The sequence below is a fragment of the Ambystoma mexicanum genome, chromosome 5q (assembly GCF_040938575.1).
Source record: "Ambystoma mexicanum isolate Mex_15411 chromosome 5q, UKY_AmexF1_1, whole genome shotgun sequence".
Taxonomy (NCBI): domain Eukaryota; kingdom Metazoa; phylum Chordata; class Amphibia; order Caudata; family Ambystomatidae; genus Ambystoma; species Ambystoma mexicanum.
The window spans coordinates 286,808,348-286,828,494 of NC_090933.1; positions in this window are offsets into that span (position 1 = coordinate 286,808,348).

The following is a 20,147-nucleotide window of genomic DNA, read 5'->3' on the forward strand; positions in this document are numbered from 1 at the left end:
TTTGGAAGATGTATCAACAGGATAAGGAGGAGCCGCCATTAGACTGGATACTCAACGTATGCACAGAGGGGAGTGAAACGCCTTCTGCGCCACCCGCCCCATCTGAAACAAAAACTGAGGACAGTAAGGACGAAGGGTTATACCCGCTAAGAGAACTTAAAGCAGCTACAGGGTATAGCAATCCGTCATATGAGTCACCTGCGCAAAGTAGTTACGAAAACCCTGACAAAGACAGAGATAGACTCTTGCTTCTCCACTCTTGTTGACTGCTTACTCTCTGTTCTCTCCTCCTTTCCCTTCTCCCTTTTCCTATCTCCTCCCCTTACTTTCTTCTATGCACTTACCCTATCAGAATTGTCCCTGGACCTAATATTAAGCAACCTCGTCTGTTTCCTCCACCCTCCCATTACTGTTTTTTTCCTCCCCATCACCCCTCCAGCACTATCTGAAATGTTGTCAGGTCTAGTATGATAGTCGCTTGTTTTGTTCCTCCCCTCCCTTTCTGCATCCCTCTACCTCACCTTTTGTTTTTCTCTGGCTCTACCAGAAATGTCGTCAGGCCTAGTACGGTAGTCACCTGTCTGTTTCCATTTTCTTCCCACTCTCCCCCTCCCTTCCTTATCTATGTCGTCAGGCCGAGTACGATAGTTAATTTCACATCCTTACTGTTCATGGCCTGTAATAATGTGGTTGTATTTTCCCTTGTTCCCTCCCTTGCCTTGAAGCGCTTTGAAACACATTGTGTATAGGCGCTATATAAATAAACTATCATATCATATCATAGAGATATCACCTCCGAGAGACAAGGAGAGACGCGAGAACGAGAGAAAAGACCAGGCCCAAGCACGTACATCTCTTGATACAGAGACAGACAGATGGAAAGGAAATGAGGATAGAACTGATGAGATAGCATTCACACAGAACAAATGGATCGGAGGACAGATTTTATTGAAACTCGATGGTAAAGGCATTGATGACGTGAAACAAAAAGAAAAGCTAGATGATTTACAGAGAAAAGAGAAGGGAAAAGAAAAAAAGATTGAGACGAGAGAATAAGGAAAAAAGATGAGCATAGACAAGAACAGTTATATCGCAAAGAGCAAGAAAAGGTACGTGATCGTAAGCAGAGAGCAGCCAATGATCAGGACAGACAGGAGCAGCGAAGAATAGAGGAAGAGCAAAGGATACAAGAGAAAAGAATAAAGAGACGAAGGGATGAGGAAATCCAAAGGGAAAATGAAGATAGAGGCAGAAGGTAGGGTCAGAGAAGAAGCACAGAGAATTCGATGATGATGTAGAACATAAGTCAAGGCAAAGAACACAGGATTTTGAATATCTGGAAAGGGAGGTTAAAAAACCCGATCCAGTAGTAGATTGAAAAGATATAGAAGAATTCTTTCCTGAGTACAATTCAGTACCAGGCACGTCTAGGGCGAATATTCAGGTTGGCTTCGACACCAGAATCATCGGAGAGATGATCGATAGAATATATGATGAAATGGGGCTGGAACCAAGTACCTCAAGGGGAGGGGGAAGACGAGCGCCTGGAGGGCACTCAGCTTTACGATGCTGAGGACGCCTCCTGAAGTAGTAGAAATAGAGAACTGTCCCTAGAGAGGTTGGAATTCAGTAGGAACAAAGAGGATGCAAGAAGTTGCGCAAGTTGGGCACAGACAATGTCAGACACCGAAAGGGAGGAGCATGAGGAAAAGGAGGAAGAGAGAAGACGCAAAAAATGATTCTCAGGAGGGAAAGGGATAAGATGGTCAGATTCTAGTGGGTCTACACCGAGGGCATCAGTGTCAGCCACCCAGTCATACTGACACTAAGAAGTATCTCACGATCAGAGGGGGGTGTCTCCACCACCATATGTGAGCCGACTAAGGACATTGCCAGGTAGGCTGTGATGCAGGAATATTACTCCTGCAATAGACAGAAGAACAATAAGAGAAGAGAGAGAGAGAGAGAGGGCTATGCATCCCAATTTCCGTTGCTCAAGAAAGGTGGAACGAGACCAGCTGGAACGAGACCACAGTATATTCCAGAGTCACACGTTGATCAGGAAAACCTGAAAAATAAGCTTCCAATGTTGACATCGGGAGCTGGAAAATGGATACACGAGCTAGAAAAAATGACGGGAGAGAACACGTTAGCTATAGGGGATATCAAAGTATTTTAATCGCCATGCTTGGTGATAGAGCAAACGATGTGTGGACATGGGCAAGTTACCCTACTGTGATCACAGTTAATACTGCGCATGACGGAGCACTATTTAACAATTGCAGAGCAGCGCTATGGAAAGGATTACGATTGCTATATCCAGATCCTTCCGACATGGGAGCCATCATTACTCGGAAAATGAAGGAGTCAGAAGACCCTTTGCTTTACATTCAGAATTTCCAAGATGCGTGGGTACTCGAGACTCGAGAATCTTCGGGGAAATCTATACCTGTGTTTTACCATATATTATGCCAAGGGATGCCAGATCGGGTACAGAAACAGCTCAAGAAATTGGTAGGAATCGAGGCCAAACCATGGTCTGAAATACAGTTGACCATAGCACACTATTGCAGGCTGCTGCAAGAAAAGAATTGCAAAAAAAGTAGCTGCACGAAAGGGTGAAGAGGCAAAATTAGTGCAGAAGAAATTGTCAAAATATGCCATTGAAGAGGCAATGATAACTAGCACAGACTGGTTGAGCATGCAGCAAGTCAATAACCCACAGCAGAATAATCAGGGCAATACTGGGTTTTACCCCCGGGGAAGAGGATTTAGAGGAAAAGGATGGCAGAGTAATCGGGGAGGTTTTCAGAATAATCAAGGAGGATTTCAAAACACGCAAAATGGCAATCAAGAGATGTCAAATGGGCAAATCAGACCACTGCCAATATGTTGGTTGTTTGGATTGACAGGACATCTAGCACACACATGCAGAAGTCAAGGCATGATGCAAAACGACCGACGAACAAGAGCAGGTATGATGAATCCACCTGTGTTTTTACAGCAGGGAGGAAGTGGAGTTGCACAGAATCACACGGCACAACAGCAAATGCCAGGAGTGCAACAAAGCTTACAACCTCAGAATTTGATGAGATTTCCACAAGGACAGTCTCAGCAGGCGCCGCTGCAACTTTCGTAGACTGCAAGTACAGGTCAGGCTGTGACCCCTGGAATGAGGAGTAACACTGGTGATGGGAGGGGGGGAGCCATTCGCACAAGGTGGGACAAAGTTATATATGGACTAGGACATCTCAATGGGAACCCTGATGTGTTCTATCCTATTAGTTACACCAGATCCTCACCAAAAACCAAGGGTGGATGTTGTTATAGGGGATAAAGAATATTCCTTCTTAGTTGACACGGATTCAACACATTTTTGTATACGTGAAGGCAAGTTTTCCTTGTCCGGCGATGCTATAAATACTCCGGGCTTCACAGGAGCTACAAGGCGTGTTTCTTTTACAGACGTACTTCCAGTCTCTATAGGAGAATGTGATATGATTGTACCACTATTATATTAGCGACAAACCCCAGTTAATATCTTGGGTCGAGATCTTATGATGAAGTTAAACATGACAATATCGTTCACAGAGGAGGGCATAGTATGTTCGACTCCAGGAATGCATTATTTTAATGTATGTGAAATGATTAGAGCATACACGGACAAACAGCTATGAGGGCTGTACTACTAGAGCCAGAAATATTTGCATATGGAATACAGGTGCTAACGGCAGGGCTGCCAGGCCTTGCAGACAAAACCATGAGGACCCCAGATGAATTTCTATTTAGGCCAAGAATACCTATGTGCGAGGAAAATGGACAAATATTTCTCTTGGTGATAACACACAGCCGCGATACGAGGGAAAATGGCTTTGATTGATGGTTGTGATGATGAAGGCAGACAATGTTGCACAGTAATTGCCGCTGAAGAAGGGTACAGATTGACTGACGTAACTGATGATGATCTGTTTGGCGAGCAAGCAAATAGGGGAGAAACAGCAGTTGAGGTAAATCTCACTTTTTGGGTTAAAATTATCAAAAGACAAGTGCCTCAGAGAATGATGTTGACACAGAACCGTCCTGAATATTTCGAGGACGACATGGCCCAGGTGCCTGTCTGTGTGGACCACAGGCCCCTATGACTTAGGCTTATTGAAAGGAGTCAGAGAAGTAAAAATGAAACTGAATCCAGGAGCAATTCTACCAAAAGCACGACAATATCCCATGTCCACGGAGGCAGACAAAGGGATTTTTAAGACAATTTCGGCTATGATGGAGCAGGGCATCTTAGAGACGTCAGAGAAGTCATGCAACACTGCGGTCTATCCGATAATAAAATCAAAGGGAGGGTCTGGGCATTTAATTCAGGATTTACACCCAATAAATAATATTGTTGAGGCTAAGTTCCCTTTAGTCCCTAACCCGGCGACAATTCTATGTAATATACCTGTTGAGGCAAAATATTTCACTGTGATTGACTTGAAAAATGCATTTTTCTCAATCCCCTTGCACTGAGACTCACAAGATCTGACGTTGTTTACATTCAGACAAAAGCATCTGAAAATCAGAAGGCTACCTCGGGGGTACTGTGAGTCTCCTTCTATTTTCAACAGAGTCCTGCAGATGGACCTAAGCACTATTGCATTAGAAAGAGTTGTCTTGCAATATGTGGATGACATCTTGATTTGCAGCACTACAGAGGAAAGATGCAGACACGATTCTATTCAGCTATTGACCATATTGGCTCAGAAAGGATATTAAGTTGACAAAGAGAAATTATAATATTGTCAGCAAGAAGTGCTGTACATAGGCTTGCTAATCTCACATGAGGGGAAAAGGGTTACCCCAGAAAGGGCTGAACCATACTGAACACAGCCAAGCCACACACGATAAAGCAGATGCAGAGCTTTTTAGGTCTTTGCAATTATGTCAGGGCATGGGTCTTTGACTGCAGCTCATATACCAAGCCCTTGTTACAGGCCCTAAAGAAGGCACAGGTGACGAAATAAAAGATTGAATGGTCTGAGACCATGGAGGAAGGATTTACTTTACTCAAGAGAGCCATTTGCATGGCACCAGTTTTAGGGATTCCCAATTATGCAGAGAAATTCTACTTGTTTTCACACACGAATGACAGCATTATGACAGCAGTGCTCACACAGAGAACCACATTGGGGTACAAATCCCTGGCATATTACAGTGGAAATTTGGACCCAGGATTGAGAGGTAATTTTCCTTGCAAACAAAATTTAGCTGCCACAGCGTTCGCCATAGAGAAGGCTACAACCACCGTGATGGAATGCTCCATGACGTTGTACGTCAAACACGCGCTATTTGCAATTCTAGCGAAAAAAAGGGCATATTGACATCGCAGAGAGGTTCTGCCTATGAAGTGATATCGAATCCATCGATTAAGATAATTCAATGTAAAATAGTGAGACCAGCTATGTTCATAGCAGAGCCAGTCATTGAAGGAGAGCCAATACATGCTATGCAAATTATGAGAATTCTATGACGAAACTCCCAGAATGAAAGAAAATATATTGGCAGAAGGAGACATTGTCTTTGTTGGTGGTTCCTCGAGAATTGATCAAAATGGTGGGCAAAGATATACAGGCGCTGCTGTGAAGAAGCACACAGCAAATGGAGAATTTTGAGTACTCATTAGTGCACGATTACCATCTGACTATTCAGCACAGGCTGCAGAATTATTGGCGTTGATGCTCGCAATTGAGATTCACGCAGACCAGGAATTGACGGTGTACAGTGACTCAGCCAATGTGATATCAACGGTGCACGCAGGCTTAGCGTGCTGGAAAAGGAGGGGCTACCTCGGAGCGGACAGCACGCCAGTACAGCACGCAGCCCTATTGGACAGGCTCATCAAGGCACTACAGCTCCCAGTGGGCATAGTGGTTGTGAAATGTGCCACCCACACAAAGGGCACAGATTTGATCTCACGAGGAAACCAAGCAGCAGACATGGAAGCCAAGCATATGGCATCCAAGAGCGAGACGATCATGGATGTGGAAGTCACTGATGTAAATGAAAAAATGATAGTCGCACGAAGTGAACCTGAAAGCTACAATAACATGGGACAAACTCAGTTAATGGAACTCCAAGGAGAGGCACCACAGGAGGAGAATAATCTTTGGAAGTGGGGAGAGTATTCTTTAAACCCCTCAGAAAGCTTGTGGCGACAAGACAGCACTGGTAAACCAGTAATGCCTATAGCCCTGTTAAAAATTGCATTGGAACAGTTACACTATCCTGCGCACATGACGAAAGAGAATCTCGCGGCAACACTCGCTAAAGACCGGTTCATACCGAACTTGGCAGAACACGGTGCTTTTTTTATGATGAACTGTATAATTTGCCAACAGTTCACGGCTGGGCGCACACTAAAAGTAATTAGAGGAGTCATCCGAAGGCCCAATGGACCTTTTCAGCACTTGCATGTCGATTACATTGATATGATTCAAGTATGTAACGGGTACAGGTATCTAATTGTTGTGGTGTGTCCATTCTCTAGATGGATAGAAGCAGCTCCATGTACACACCCAGACTCTACCTGTCCGCCAAATTTCTAGTGAGAGAGCTATTTCCCAGGTGGGGGGTATGTGAAGTCATGAGATCAGAAATTGGGACTCACTTTGTCAAAGAAGTGTTTGAAAAAATTAGCCTGTTGCTTGGTATAAAGCACAAGTTCCCATCTGCGTATCACCTGCAAGGTAATGGGATATGTGAGAAGCTCCACGGCTTGTTAAAAGAAAGGATAGCCAAGTTGAAGCTTACTCTAAGAAAGGGATGGTTACACTGTCTTCCTTTGGCACTGTATGCACTCAGAAACCAGCCTGGTTCTGACAATCATCTTATGCCGCACAAAATAGCAACAGGTAGAAAGATGCGCATTCCCCTGACACCCCAAGACAGAGATAGATGTGATGCCCAGCCGGCAAGAGAAATCTTAGGGTCTGAAATGCAAAATTAATTGAATTGCATGACATCTTGACTTACTGTAATTTCAGGCCAGCTGCAGCGACGACGAAAAGGGTGCAGGGCAGCACGGAACACAGAAGGAGATACTATTGCAGGCACAGCTCAGAGCCTATGTATTCACCGTCCTGGTGAAGAACCACACGAGAAAAAAGTGAGACGAGCTAAGGTTTAACGGTCCCTTTACAGTGGAAGACTGCACTCTCTCTGCAGTGAAGCTGCAAGGAAGAAGAGCTTAGATCTTTTAGGGTGACATCAAACCATACATCACAGACGGCCCCCTGCCTGCACCCCAATGCAAAGACACTACGGACGATGGGGACGAACCACAGCATGTGCAGACGAGATTCATGACGAGGAAGAAGGACACATGACCAGCAGCAAAGCAAAGACAAAGAACTTTTTGCAAAGTTGTGGCTTCCTTTGAGACATTCCTCTGAGCAAAAGGAGGTTAAGGACATAAAAACAGACACTCTGTGCATCCTTTGATTGAGGACACATAAATTGGAAGAAAATACAGTATCCTGATTCTTTCAACACAGAGACTTTGTTCGGAATCACTTATGGTGTCCCACAATAGTGACATCACCAAGGATTTATTAATATATTTCGAACTAGTACTGACATCATACCCGTCAGTGGTGGGGAGGCTCACCAGTATCACTGACTTTCTTCACGATCCTGAAACGAAAAGACCATAAGGAGGCTGCTCACTGTAATTACCGGCAAGTTCCTCCTGCTTCTGGAATACAGCGAGGAAAAACCAAATGTCCCAAGCGGAGGAAGAAGCAAATAGGCTTATCAAGGTACTGTTCTTTCACCTAATTGAAGACTGTCCAGATCTTGTCGGGTGAGCCACGGACGTCTTGACACTTCTTCAAGATCCAGCAAACACAGAACGTTTAAGCATAATCCTGAATGGAATAGTTATCCAAGTTGCTCTTCACACACCGAAATTGCAGAAACTGTTCAGAGTGAGAGCCAAACCGTTCCAAACTTCAGCAAGGGCAGGACAATTGTCCCTGTCACCAGAAGAAAGCAGGTTGGCGGGTAACGTCTTTTTTCACCTAATTGAGGATTTTCCAAAACTTGTGGGGAGACCTGTCGGTGTTGACATCCTCACGTTCATCAGAGACCCAGCTAAATCTGCGCAGATGAGCATTAACAGAACTATTTGAGAAGATTTTAAACTTTCCGCCGAGAGACAGATCGAGAGAATATTGCCAGTGACTTCACCATGGTATACTAACAGGAACAACATGTCTTCGGGAATGAAACAAATCAGAGGCACCGATTGGGAACTCATATATTTTGAACATGCACAGTAAAGAGACTTGCTGAATTATTGCCTGATTTTGACACTTCCCATAGCCTAGCAAGAGAACTTTCTCCAGAGATAATAAGACAATCCATTGTTTGGGCAAGGAGGGACAATTGTTTCAATGCCTGCAACTCTCAGACATAACTGGCAGAATCCAGAAATAAAATTGTTTAAGAGTGTATTAAAAGTTAGCATCTTTCAACGGATGATCGAGATGGGGATTCAAAGCAGCAACCTCGTCCTCGTTCAGGAGGAGAGACTCTCGCATTCTTCTGGAAGTAAATGCTGTAGATTGACCTATAGGTGTATTAGGTATTTATGCATTATATTCATCATTGTTTAACTGTCACTGACAATTAGAACTGCATTTTATATTGGTGCACAAAGCATTGCAATTCCAGTGCACCCACCGAATAATGCACGCATGAAGCCTACGAAGGCAACCAGCCCGTACATAGTCATTCCAGTCCCTAGGAGATCTGATGGTGGAATGAAAGAATTTGAGATGGATGTGATTAGCAATGACACACACACACTTATGGTAACAAGCAAATCGAAAAGCCGGAGACAGGGTCGGCAGAGAATGAATGTAAAAAGGATACTGACAACCACATGCACGCAAACCATGAAAGCACACACACCTGGCCTAGTGTCAATAACTGCAGAACCACAGGTCAAAGAAGAGGGGAAGGTTGGATTACCAACAATGAAAAGCTCTACGAGAGGCGAAGTTAAGAGCCACGTGAAGGAAGCGTATCTCATGAAGAGACAAAAAGAGTTGGACAGGAAACCAACAGAAATAACCATTAATGAACACCCCTGATAAAACACTGATGGAGACAAAGGCAAGCACAAAGAAAATCTCACTAACACAGCTGATAGCAGAATCAATATGGCCATCATTAGCCAGAACCCGGGAGAGGCAAGAGGACAAAGAAAGAATTGCCAGACTTTCCGCCACTCGACTGGCACAGAATAAGGTACCTGCATCATGTATCAGGATACCTGAGAATCCTCCAGCAAAATATGTGAAGTATGATGAGCCCACACTCCAACCGTCCATTTCGAAGTACCAGGAACGTTTACGCCAAAATATGTGACTTATGATGAGCAAATAAACCAACAGAGAGCCACAGCGGGGCTCTGTCCAGTACCTATTAGAGGAACAGCACCTAGACCCAGGAAACCATGGACAGTAAGGTACCCATTGAGAAAGCCATATCAACAAATGAAACGAAATGAAGATCGTCTGAGTACAATCCCCGAAAAAGCCAGAAAGGTCTTAATGGAAGAAAAATGGTGACGACACAAGAACACAGACTGAATCACATATAGAAGAGATGACGACCAGAGAATGACATAAATAGACGAAAACGGCATGGAAAAGGGGCATGGTGAACCTAAAGTGAAAGGACGATGTCAAATGTAAGAAGCTTAAGCTGTAAGCATGATGATATTCAGCCAGTTGACGCATAAAGCTGAGGAATTTGTGTGGCTTGCTATGCTTAGTAGAATATTAGTGTGGCAAGTGCCACCTATACATATCTACCTCAAAAGAAGCACACTATATAAGTATACTTCCACTATGCATAAGCGGCAGATCAACCCAAAGGTTACTAAAGGCCACACAGGCAGAGCTTCATATTTAACAAATCAAGAATAAAAGGCAGAAAAGAAACTCAGCAGAGACAAATCGTGCCAGAAAAACCAAGGTCGTATCAGCTAAAATAGATGAACAGTAGTTACAATTAATTGAAGCAAAGAGCAGAATATCCTGCTCATAAAGGTCAAGATAAGAAACTGAAGGCAGGTGATGGGTGAAACGAAAATCAAATACACGAATTACATGAAGAGACAAATATACAGTGTCTGAATAACTTGACCAACCGAGCGAGAAGAAGTGAGACTTTCACACCTACGCATGGCAGCGGTCCAGGCGAAGATATCAGAACCTTTCCAGACTGGAGATGCAGTCTCGAGGCCAACCACAGTGAAATAATTGACACATGACCACTAAAGTGATGATTGATTGTAACAATAATTGGAGGAAGGCCGCGGAGCTGGTGGGCGTCCTTCACCTGGCCGACCATTCTGAATGCTGCTAAGCAAAGTGGAAAGGTATGAGTGGGGTTGGTGTCTACCCATTCATAATGGACCGAGTAATATAGGGTCCTATAGTTAGTAGAACCAATCAGACGTCCTACTTTTAGTGACGTCTACAGTAGCCATTTTGAAGGAACGGTTTAGATGCCCCACCTAACAGTGTTTACCCAATCCCCTTACTCTGTTACCATATACAGATATGGTACCTATATTAAAGTTACCTTTCTAGAACCAATAGAATTGCATGCCAACTTTTAAGCATTACATGTCGATGACGAGTTTATAGTATAAATTGTGTTTTTTTTATGAAGCTCTTTGGGGTGGTCAAGTGAGAGAGAAGATCATACATACGCTGATATTCATGAGACTCCCTGTTTTTTGTACTTGTCATTAAACTGATTCCCTTTGCCAAACCGTTGAGTTGTCATTATTGATTTGGTGTTTGAGTATTAATCTGCACCCTCATCCATCTCACGGGTGCTGCTATCTTATCTTAAAGTGCTATTGGGCAAATCCCACCTCTATGGGCCGGTTGGGGTCCTGGTGCACACTTGGTAGCAGAGGATGGTTTATCGATTAAATAAGACACCCATTGACCGTCAACATAAAGTAACTCTTGGTCCTCGGCAATATCGCAAGTCGTTTGCCATTCGGCTGAGTAGACCGTGAAGCTCCCCGTAGATAGCGGTTAGAGTAAAAAGCGGAACCTGCAGGCAGAAGTCTGAAGGGACTGTGTTTCCCCACGTAACCCCTTCCCACTCCTACGGGCAGCTGAGCGGGCGGAGAGACGGTGATGAAGGTGGTGATCCCGAGCATCCAGAAAGGAAACATGCGACCGGTGAGTGAAAAAGACCAAAAAGTGCATGTCTTAGAACAAGTAAAGGAAAGGTAACAGAGGGAGTTGAGAAAACAAAATATACTCAGAAGTAGAGTAGAATGTGTGTGTGTGTATATGTGTATATATATATATATATATATATATATATATATATAAGGAACTAGTGACTCAAGGGGTGACTAAGTAGCAGAAGAGGATACCGGGGAGGACATCCGAGAAGAGGGAGGATACCGGGGGGGACACCCGAGATGAGAGAGGATACACCCAAATTGCTATGCTTTAATATAGCGGCTAGAAGAAACTTGCATCCATAGTCCTGAATAAAATAGGACAAATAGGTCACCACAGCGGTTAAAGACGCTTGTGAAAGGGATGAGTTTACGCTCCATGTCGGGGTAACATTGGGGGCAGAGCTCAGTGTAGCCAGCTGGAGTTCGTCTAGTCTGTTAACGTCTGTCTTATGTGTTATTTGTTTTGACATCATAGCACAACATTTTTCCTTCAAGGAACTAGCATAAAAATTACGCGATTGGATGATTGAAATATTGTAGAATACAACCTGATGTTTGTTGATTAAAATAGAAGATAACACATTTTGTGGAAAAAACGGGATTGGAGCTTGCAACGATTTGTGCTCGCTCATACTGTTGAAATTGTTGAAGTAATGAAAGGCATAGCAAGCGTTATATAAAGAGAAAGTGAACAGATTTAAGCATGGTAGACATGACTCCATTACTACACCTGTGCAAACAGTTGCCAAAACATGTACCTAAGCTGAAAAAGTACAGTGCAGAATGGGTTAAAGGAACCCCAAACAAAATGTTTATGCCATGGCCTCAGGGTGGATCGTTATCTAAGATGGTCCTACAGCACATGGCGACATACTTGCACGCTACATACACAGGGAAAAAGTTAGACAAACGCCTAGCTAGTTTCGAGCTTTGGAAGATGTATCAACAGGATAAGGAGGAGCCACCATTAGAATGGGTACTTAACGTATGCACAGAGGGGAGTGAAACGCCTTCTGCGCCACCCGCCCCATCTGAAACAAAAATTGAGGAAAGTAAGGACGAAGGGTTATACCCGCTAAGAGAACTTAAAGCAGCTACAGGGTATAGCAATCCGGCATGAGTCACCTGTGCAAACTAGTGACGAAAACCCTGACAAAGACAGAGATAGACTCTTGCTTCTCCACTCTTTTTGACTGCTTACTCTCTGTTATCTCCTCCTTTTCCTATTTCCTCCCCTTACTTTCTTCTATGCACTTACTTACAGAATTGTTCCTGGAACTAATATGATGGCAACCTCGTCTGTTTCCTCCACCCTCCGATTACTGTTTTTTTCCTCCCCACCACCCCAACAGCACTATCTGAAATGTCGTCAAGCCTAGTATGATAGTCACTTGTTTTGTTCCTCCCCTCCCTTTCTGCACCCCTCTCCCTCACCTTTTGTTTTTCTCTGGCTCTACCAGAAATGTCGTCAGGCCTAGTACGGTAGTCGCCTGTCTGTTTCCATTTCCTTCCCACTCTCCCCCTCCCTTCCTTATCTATGTCTTAGCTCTTGCACTATCTGAAATGTCGTCAGGCCGAGTATTATTGTTAATTTCACATGCTTACTGTTCATGGCCTGTCAGAATGTGGTTGTATTTTCCCTTGTTCCCTCCCTTGCCTTGAAGCGCTTTGAAACACATTGTGTATAGGCGCTATATAAATAAACTATCATATCATATATCATATCATAGAGATAACACCTCCGAAGGACAAGGAGAGACGCGAGAACGAGAGAAAAGACCAGGCCCAAGCAAGTACATCTCTCGATACAGACAGATGGAAAGGAAATGAGGATATGTCATGATCTCTGCTTCCAAAAGGTCAGGGTTTTCCCAACTCCCTTGGAAGCAGATCCATAACCCAGGGTCCGAGTGCCATCCAGTCCCAATTGGGACCTTTTGGACCCAGTCCTGGCGCCAGTGGCACCAGGCTCATAAATATGCCCAGTCCCAGCGCTGGAGGCGCCGGGCTCATAATGCTTGGGTGGACTTACCTGCAGCAGACCATGCTGCTTACTTGCCTGCCAGTTGAGCCTCTGATCCTCTTCTGTTTGGAACTACTTTTCCTGTTGGGTGGGGCAGGAGCCACTCCCTAGGTTCAGAACCCTGGAACTCTTCTGGAAAGCAGGAACTCTTTTCTTACCTAGGCGTGGCTGTGGAAGGAGACACCTAAGCACTACAGGAGGCTATTTAAACCACACCCGATGGATGAATCTTGCTTTGCGTTATTCTGCATCCTCTGCAGCAGAACGCTCATCGTGTCTTCTGCATGTGATCCTGGGTCTAAGGAAAAAGGCTTACCATCCTGAATCCAGTCTTCAGCAACACCTATAAAGACAAGAAAGAACAGGTTAGCATTACGGTCTTCAGTGACAGCGCTTCACTTACCTGGTCCATCGGCTGTCACCAACGCCTCGCGCTGCATTCCGGCATCTGAAAGACAAAGGCTTACCTACTCTTCGTGCGCTCCGGAGGTCTTTGCACTGCATTCCGGCATCTGAAAGACAAAACAAGGTGCGTTTAAAGACATTGGGGAACTTTAATACTCACATGCCATTACTCCTTTCCACATCTAACCCAGCGGGTATTCCGGCACCCTGCAGCCGCTCCGAACTTGTACCTGCAAAATAAAAAGACAGTTAGAGCGCATCGTGAAGCAGGCAACAAGCGCTTACTTACGTGCTTCCAGGCGCTTCTATTCATCACACGGGCTCCATCTTCAACTCACTTCAGCCCGTCATCCGCCATCTCCGGAACCCTGCAAAACAAGAGACATCATTACTAAAGACTTTTAAAGACATTAGAATTACTCGAAACTTACCGTTCGTGCAGTAAACGACGGACATTAGTCCTCTGAAGTCAAGAGGCCTGCTCCCCTTATCCAGTGAAGAAACTGGTTACAGCACCCTGCCCCGAGGCAGATGGAGAGCACGGCGTTCACTTACCTAAGGTGAGAGCGTTAACCTTTGGGGTTCTACAGGAGAAGAGAAAGGGAAGAAGAGAGAGACATTCAATAACCCAGTTCATTAATCCCATATTTTCTATCTGCAGACATCTTACCCTTCGAGTCAGACATACAGTTCACAGAGGTCCAGCCCAAAGAGCCAGCCGTGTGTTACACATCACCTTTGAAGATACGGTATACGCCCAGTCAAGACCGGCGCCTCTACGGGAATCAGGTGAGCGTTACAGAACGCAAAGCCTACCGCAAAACTCCCGTCCAGGCGCTATGGAAACCTCGGATACCGACCAGCTAGCCCAGTTACTTGGGGAACTAAGGGCAGGAGTGCATGCAGCCCGTCAGGAAACGAACGCTCTGAGAAGGGAACTGATTATTTCCAAGGAGCGAACAGATGATCTCGCTAGACAATTGCTACAGTCACAAGCCGGACAGACCCCGTTACCCGCATCTGGGGGAAATCTTCCTTCTACATCCTCTATGAATCCAGTGCAGATCAACCTACCTGGGAATGTACCTCTGGCTCCGCCCGAACGATTTTCTGGTGACCCAAAGAGGTTTGCAGTATTTATCAATCAGTGCCGGTTGCATTTCTTATGCCGGCCAGCAGCCTTTCCAACTGATCAAGCTAAAGTAGCTTTCGTGCTTTCGTACCTTAGTGGCTGTCAAGACCGGTGGGGGGGTCTGTACTTCCGCTCTCTATATGGTAGAGGAGAGGCACAGAGGACCCCAGCCAAGATTCTCGATTGTGGTAGCAATGGACGAGCAATCAAGGCCTAGCTTCTCAGGAGGTGATGCAGGCTGGTTCTTAAGTACAGTGTATCCCCAAGCCCCCACAAAGGAATGTCCACACACTGTATTACTGAAAACACAGTCTTTATATAATTAATATTCAAGGGTTATGTACACTTATCACAACAACGCACTTTGTGCTCAGGAAAACCAATAATGATAAATATCTACAATTCTAAAGTGGTACCACTAATATTAGACCTCATAACAGTGCATTCACAATACTGTAGCAATGGCAAGCGGATCAATAAGAAGGAAACCAGCAATAGAGAGAGGAGAGATACCAGAGGGTTGAAACAATAGGCAGAAGACTGGCCCTTGCTACTGGACACAGTTCTGTGTGGAGATCCCCCCACCTGGGCAACCTGTAAAATAAAGAGATATAACACAAGCCCAGTCTATATATTGTTCAACAGTCTTATTCTCTCCTACAATGTTTTTACCCCCCCAATGTACCTGGTGGAGTCGAGTTCTTCAAAGAGGCGTCGACAGATCCTTCTTGAATGACCCCCTTTAAAGCAGGAGTCACGGATCGTCGAGAGGCGTCGAGAAACGTCGAAGACCTCGGGGTTCGGCGACGGCGAATCGACGGCCCTTCTTGAATGCCTTCCCTTTCAAGCGGGAGACACGGGGCGTCGAACGTCCGTCGACAAACGAGGTAGAACGATGTCGAGGAGGCGGCAGCTTCGTCCGAGCGGTGCTCGTCGGCGTCGGGGCGTCGGCGTCCTGCAAGGCGGAGGTGTGCGGGGCACCTCGATGACAATAGTTCTGGACCGCAAAGATTGTAGAGACGGGAGCCCAGCAAGGGCGTCGAGTCGCTCGAGTCTTTGGGATCGTGAGGTGGCGGGAAACCCACCGGCGGATTCTCCTCGGCGCGTTGGTCGTCCTCGACTTTCTCCGGCAGGACAAAAGCGGTCGACGGTGCGGACGAGGGAGTCCTTCGAGTCAAATGTTCTTAGGCAAGGAGCGGACGGCTCCGGTCGTCGGCGGCTCGGCGTCAAGTGGTTCCCACGGCTGGGCAACACAACTTCGACGGGCCTCCAGCAGTTGCACAGACCTGCGAACCCTGGTCGACGGCAATGGACTTCGACAGCGTCGATGTCCGGGTGCTTTACTTCGGTCTCCTCGGCAGTCCCCTTCTCCGGTCGGCAGCCTTTCGATGGTCTGGCGTCCAGGGAGCTTCGGCGAAGATTCAGCGGTGCTCGATGGTCCCTCGGAGCACGGGAAGAGGGCGCCTTACCAGGTCCTCTCTCGGGTCAGTCCTCGACGATTTCGACAACCTTCAGTTCCGTCGAAGCAAATGCCACAGCAAGTCTTCTTCTTCCAGCTGGACGTCGAGGATCAGCAAATCCAGTTACTCTTGAGTGGAGACTCAACTTCTGAATGCTTCTGAACAATTTCCAGTGGTGAGAGGTCCCCAGATATACTATTCTGTCTCTCATCCACACTGCTGGCACACACACAGCAGCCAATCACACAGAAGGGCATTCATGCAGTCAGTCAGCCAATCAGGCACACAGTGCATTCAGGCCACACTCCTCCCTTTCAGACACTCACAACAAGGAATGTGGATTGGGACAAGTACCCAGCCATTCAACACTACACACTGCATTCAGGCCAGTTTCGGGCAGGGCTGTCTCAGTCTTTGTCTCTCATGCCAGAAACCAGACAACCACAACAAGGAGTGTATATTGGTCACACACTCCATTCACCCAGGTCCCACCCACAGGAGGTACCCATAACATACAGTCACTGGGAAGGCTCCAGTCAGTCTAGCTGGGCCTTCACAACAACACCATATATGGAACTTCCACCCAACAGCCAGCCAGGGGGAAGGGACAGAGCCAGGGCTTCCCAGGACTTTGGGAAAAACAAGACAACAGGCAATAGAAAGCAAGAGGCCACAGGGGCCATCTTGTTTCTATCAGGAATCAACTGATCCCAATGGCAGGGCCTGGGTATCCCAAAATGGAGGACACCCAGAGCACCTGCCAAGTTTAGCATGGAGCTGCCACCAGCCCATACCCTGCTCTGTGGGCCACCCACAGGTGCCCAAAAACATACACTAGGGGCACAGGGTTGTACCCCTACCCATGGGTGCCATAAGGGTATCCCATGGGTCTGTTCACCAAACCAAAAGAGAGCTGCACTGCCAGGAGTCCCTCATGGACTCCTGGGCAGAAAACATGACAGAACACACGGTAAAAACAGAAAAAGGACAAGGATTCAGAGGCCCTGTCCCTCAGATGCATTTCCGGCATCACAGTCGCCCCCCCCAGACTGAGGTGGAGGGTGCCTAATCTCCCACGGGATAGACACCCTCATCCAGACGGTCAACATACCTTCTGGAAAGGCCATCTGCATTATCGTGACTCTTCCCTGGTCTGTGCTCTATGGTGAAGTCTAGCCCTTGTAGGCTAATCGACCACCTGAGCAATTTCGGATTCTCACCCTTCATCTGCATAAGCCACTTCAGGGGCTTATGATCTGTTTGGACCTTGAAGGTGGACCCCGTAAGGTAGGGCCTAAAACGCCTAAGGCTCCAAACTATACTAAAACATTCCTTTTCAACAGTAGCCCACCTAAGTTCTCTACCCTTGAGTTGTCTACTGATGAATATGATAGGATGTTCTCTCCCTTTGTCATCTAACAGGGACAAGACAGCTCCAATTCCGGTGTCGCAGGCATCCGTCTGGACGATAAAGGGTCGGCTGTAGTCAGGCGCACTCAACACAGGTGCCCTACACAGACTTTCTTTCAAGCCATCAAAGGCCCTCTGACAGTCTTCAGTCCAATTAACCTTCCTAGGCTGTTTGGGTGAAGTTAGAGCTGTCAGGGGTGCAGCTATGGTTCCATAGTCTGCCATGAAATTGCGATAGTACCCAGTGAGGCCCAAAAAGGCTCTCACCTGGGTTTGAGTAGTGGGAGTCTCCCAGTTCTGTACGTCCTGTACTTTACTGGAGAGAGGTTGGATTTGACCCCCTCCTACCTCATGACCAAGATAGGTAACTTTCCCCTGAGCTATCTGGCACTTGGTGGCCTTGATAGTGAGGTTAGCCCTTTTCAAGGCCTGCAACACCTTATCCAGATGTGTCAAATGCTCTTCCCAGGTGGAACTGTAGACGGCAATGTCGTCTAAGTAAGCCACACAAAAGGCTTCCAGCCCACTGAGCGCATGGTTGACCAATCTCTGGAAGGTGGCAGGGGCATTCTTCAACCCAAAGGGCATGACCCTAAACTGGTAGAGTCCCTCAGGTGTGGAGAATGCCGTCTTTTCCTTGGCATGGTCCGTCAGAGCTATTTGCCAATAGCCTGAGGTAAGGTCAAAGGTGCTCACAAATTTGGCAGCACCTATAGTGTCCACGAGCTCATCAGCCCTGGGCAATGGGTGCGCGTCAGTTTTGGTGACGGCATTGACTCCTCGGTAGTCCACACAGAACCTCCAATCCTTGGTACCCGCCGGGGAACTTGCCTTGGGGACAAGGACCACTGGACTGGACCAGGGACTGGTGGAGGGTTCAATAACACCCAGATCCAACATCTTGGCGACCTCAGCCTGGATGTGGTTTTTGACGGTATCTGACATACGATAGCTCCTGCTTTTGACAGGCACACTGTCACCAGTGTCAATTTCGTGCTTACACCACGGTGTAAGGCCCGGTGTCAGTGAAAACAGAGGGGCATACTGCTGGAGCAAAGCCCGGCAGGCCCTCTGCTGCTCTGTTGTCAAATCTGGAGAGAGTTGTACTCCCTCCACTGAGCCATCCTGAGGGTTGCTATGCAGCAAATCAGGAAGGGGCTCACTCTCATCCTCTTCTTGCCCTGAAGCTAGCAAGAGACATGAGACCTCTGCTCGCCTGTGGAAAGGCTTGAACCTGTTGACGTGGAATACCTGGGGGGCTACCCCAGAGGCTCCCATGTCCACCAGATAATTGACTTCGCCCATCTTGGAGATGATCCTGAAGGGTCCAGTCCACTTGTCTGCCAAAGCTCTAGGCTTGGTAGGCTCCATCACAAGGATTTCCTGTCCCGGAGTCCAATCCACTTCCGAAGCTTTCAGGTCATGCCAGTACTTATTCAATTCCTGGCTGGCCTTGAGATTTGCTGTTGCCTGACCCATCATTTGTGTCATCCTCCGCCTGAGGCCTAACACATAGTCCCCCACTTGCTTGGCGGGACCTGGAGGGGTGGCTTCCAAGCCTTCTCGGATCAAGGCGAGGGGCCCCCTCACGGGATGTCCAAAGAGTAACTCAAAGGGGCTGAAACCAACACCCTCTTGAGGTACCTCTCTGTAAGCAAACAGCAGGCATGGCAGGAGGAGATCCCATTTCCTCCTTAGGGGCTCTTCCAAAGCACCTAGCATGCCCTTGAGAGTTTTGTTAAATCTCTCAACCAGACCATTGGTCTGGGGGTGGTAAGAGGTGGAGAACTTGTAGGTTACCCCGCACTCTTTCCACATGGTTTTCATGTAACTAGACATGAAGTTGGATCCTCGGTCAGAGACAACCTCCTTGGGGAATCCAACACGGGTGAAAATGCCCAGGAGAGCCCTGGCAACCACCTTGGCAGTAACAGTCCGAAGGGGTATTGCCTCAGGGTACCTGGTGGCATGATCTACCAAGACCAGGATGAACCGATGTCCACCTGAAGTGGGAGGGTCAAGGGGACCGACGATGTCGATGCCCACCCTCTCAAATGGTGTGCCAACCACTGGTAATGGCTGCAGTGGGGCAATGACCCTGCCTCCAGTCTTGCCAGACAACTGACAAGTTGGGCAGGTCCTGCAGTGGGACTCCACCTCTACTCCCATCCGTGGCCAGTAGAAATGGGCAGAGAGCCTCTGCTTAGTCTTCTTGGTCCCAAGATGACCAGCCAAGGGCACCTCATGCGCCAACTGCAGTAGGAAGGGCCTGTAAACCTGGGGTACCACCAACCTCTTGCGGGCACCAGGTTCGGGCTTAGTGGGCTCACTAACAAGGAGCTCACCCTCCCAATAAATCTTGAATGTCCTAGGCACTTCACCTTGGGCCTGGGACAGGGCCTGTTTCCTCAGGCCCTCGAGAGAGTGGCACTCTCTCTGTCCCTTACA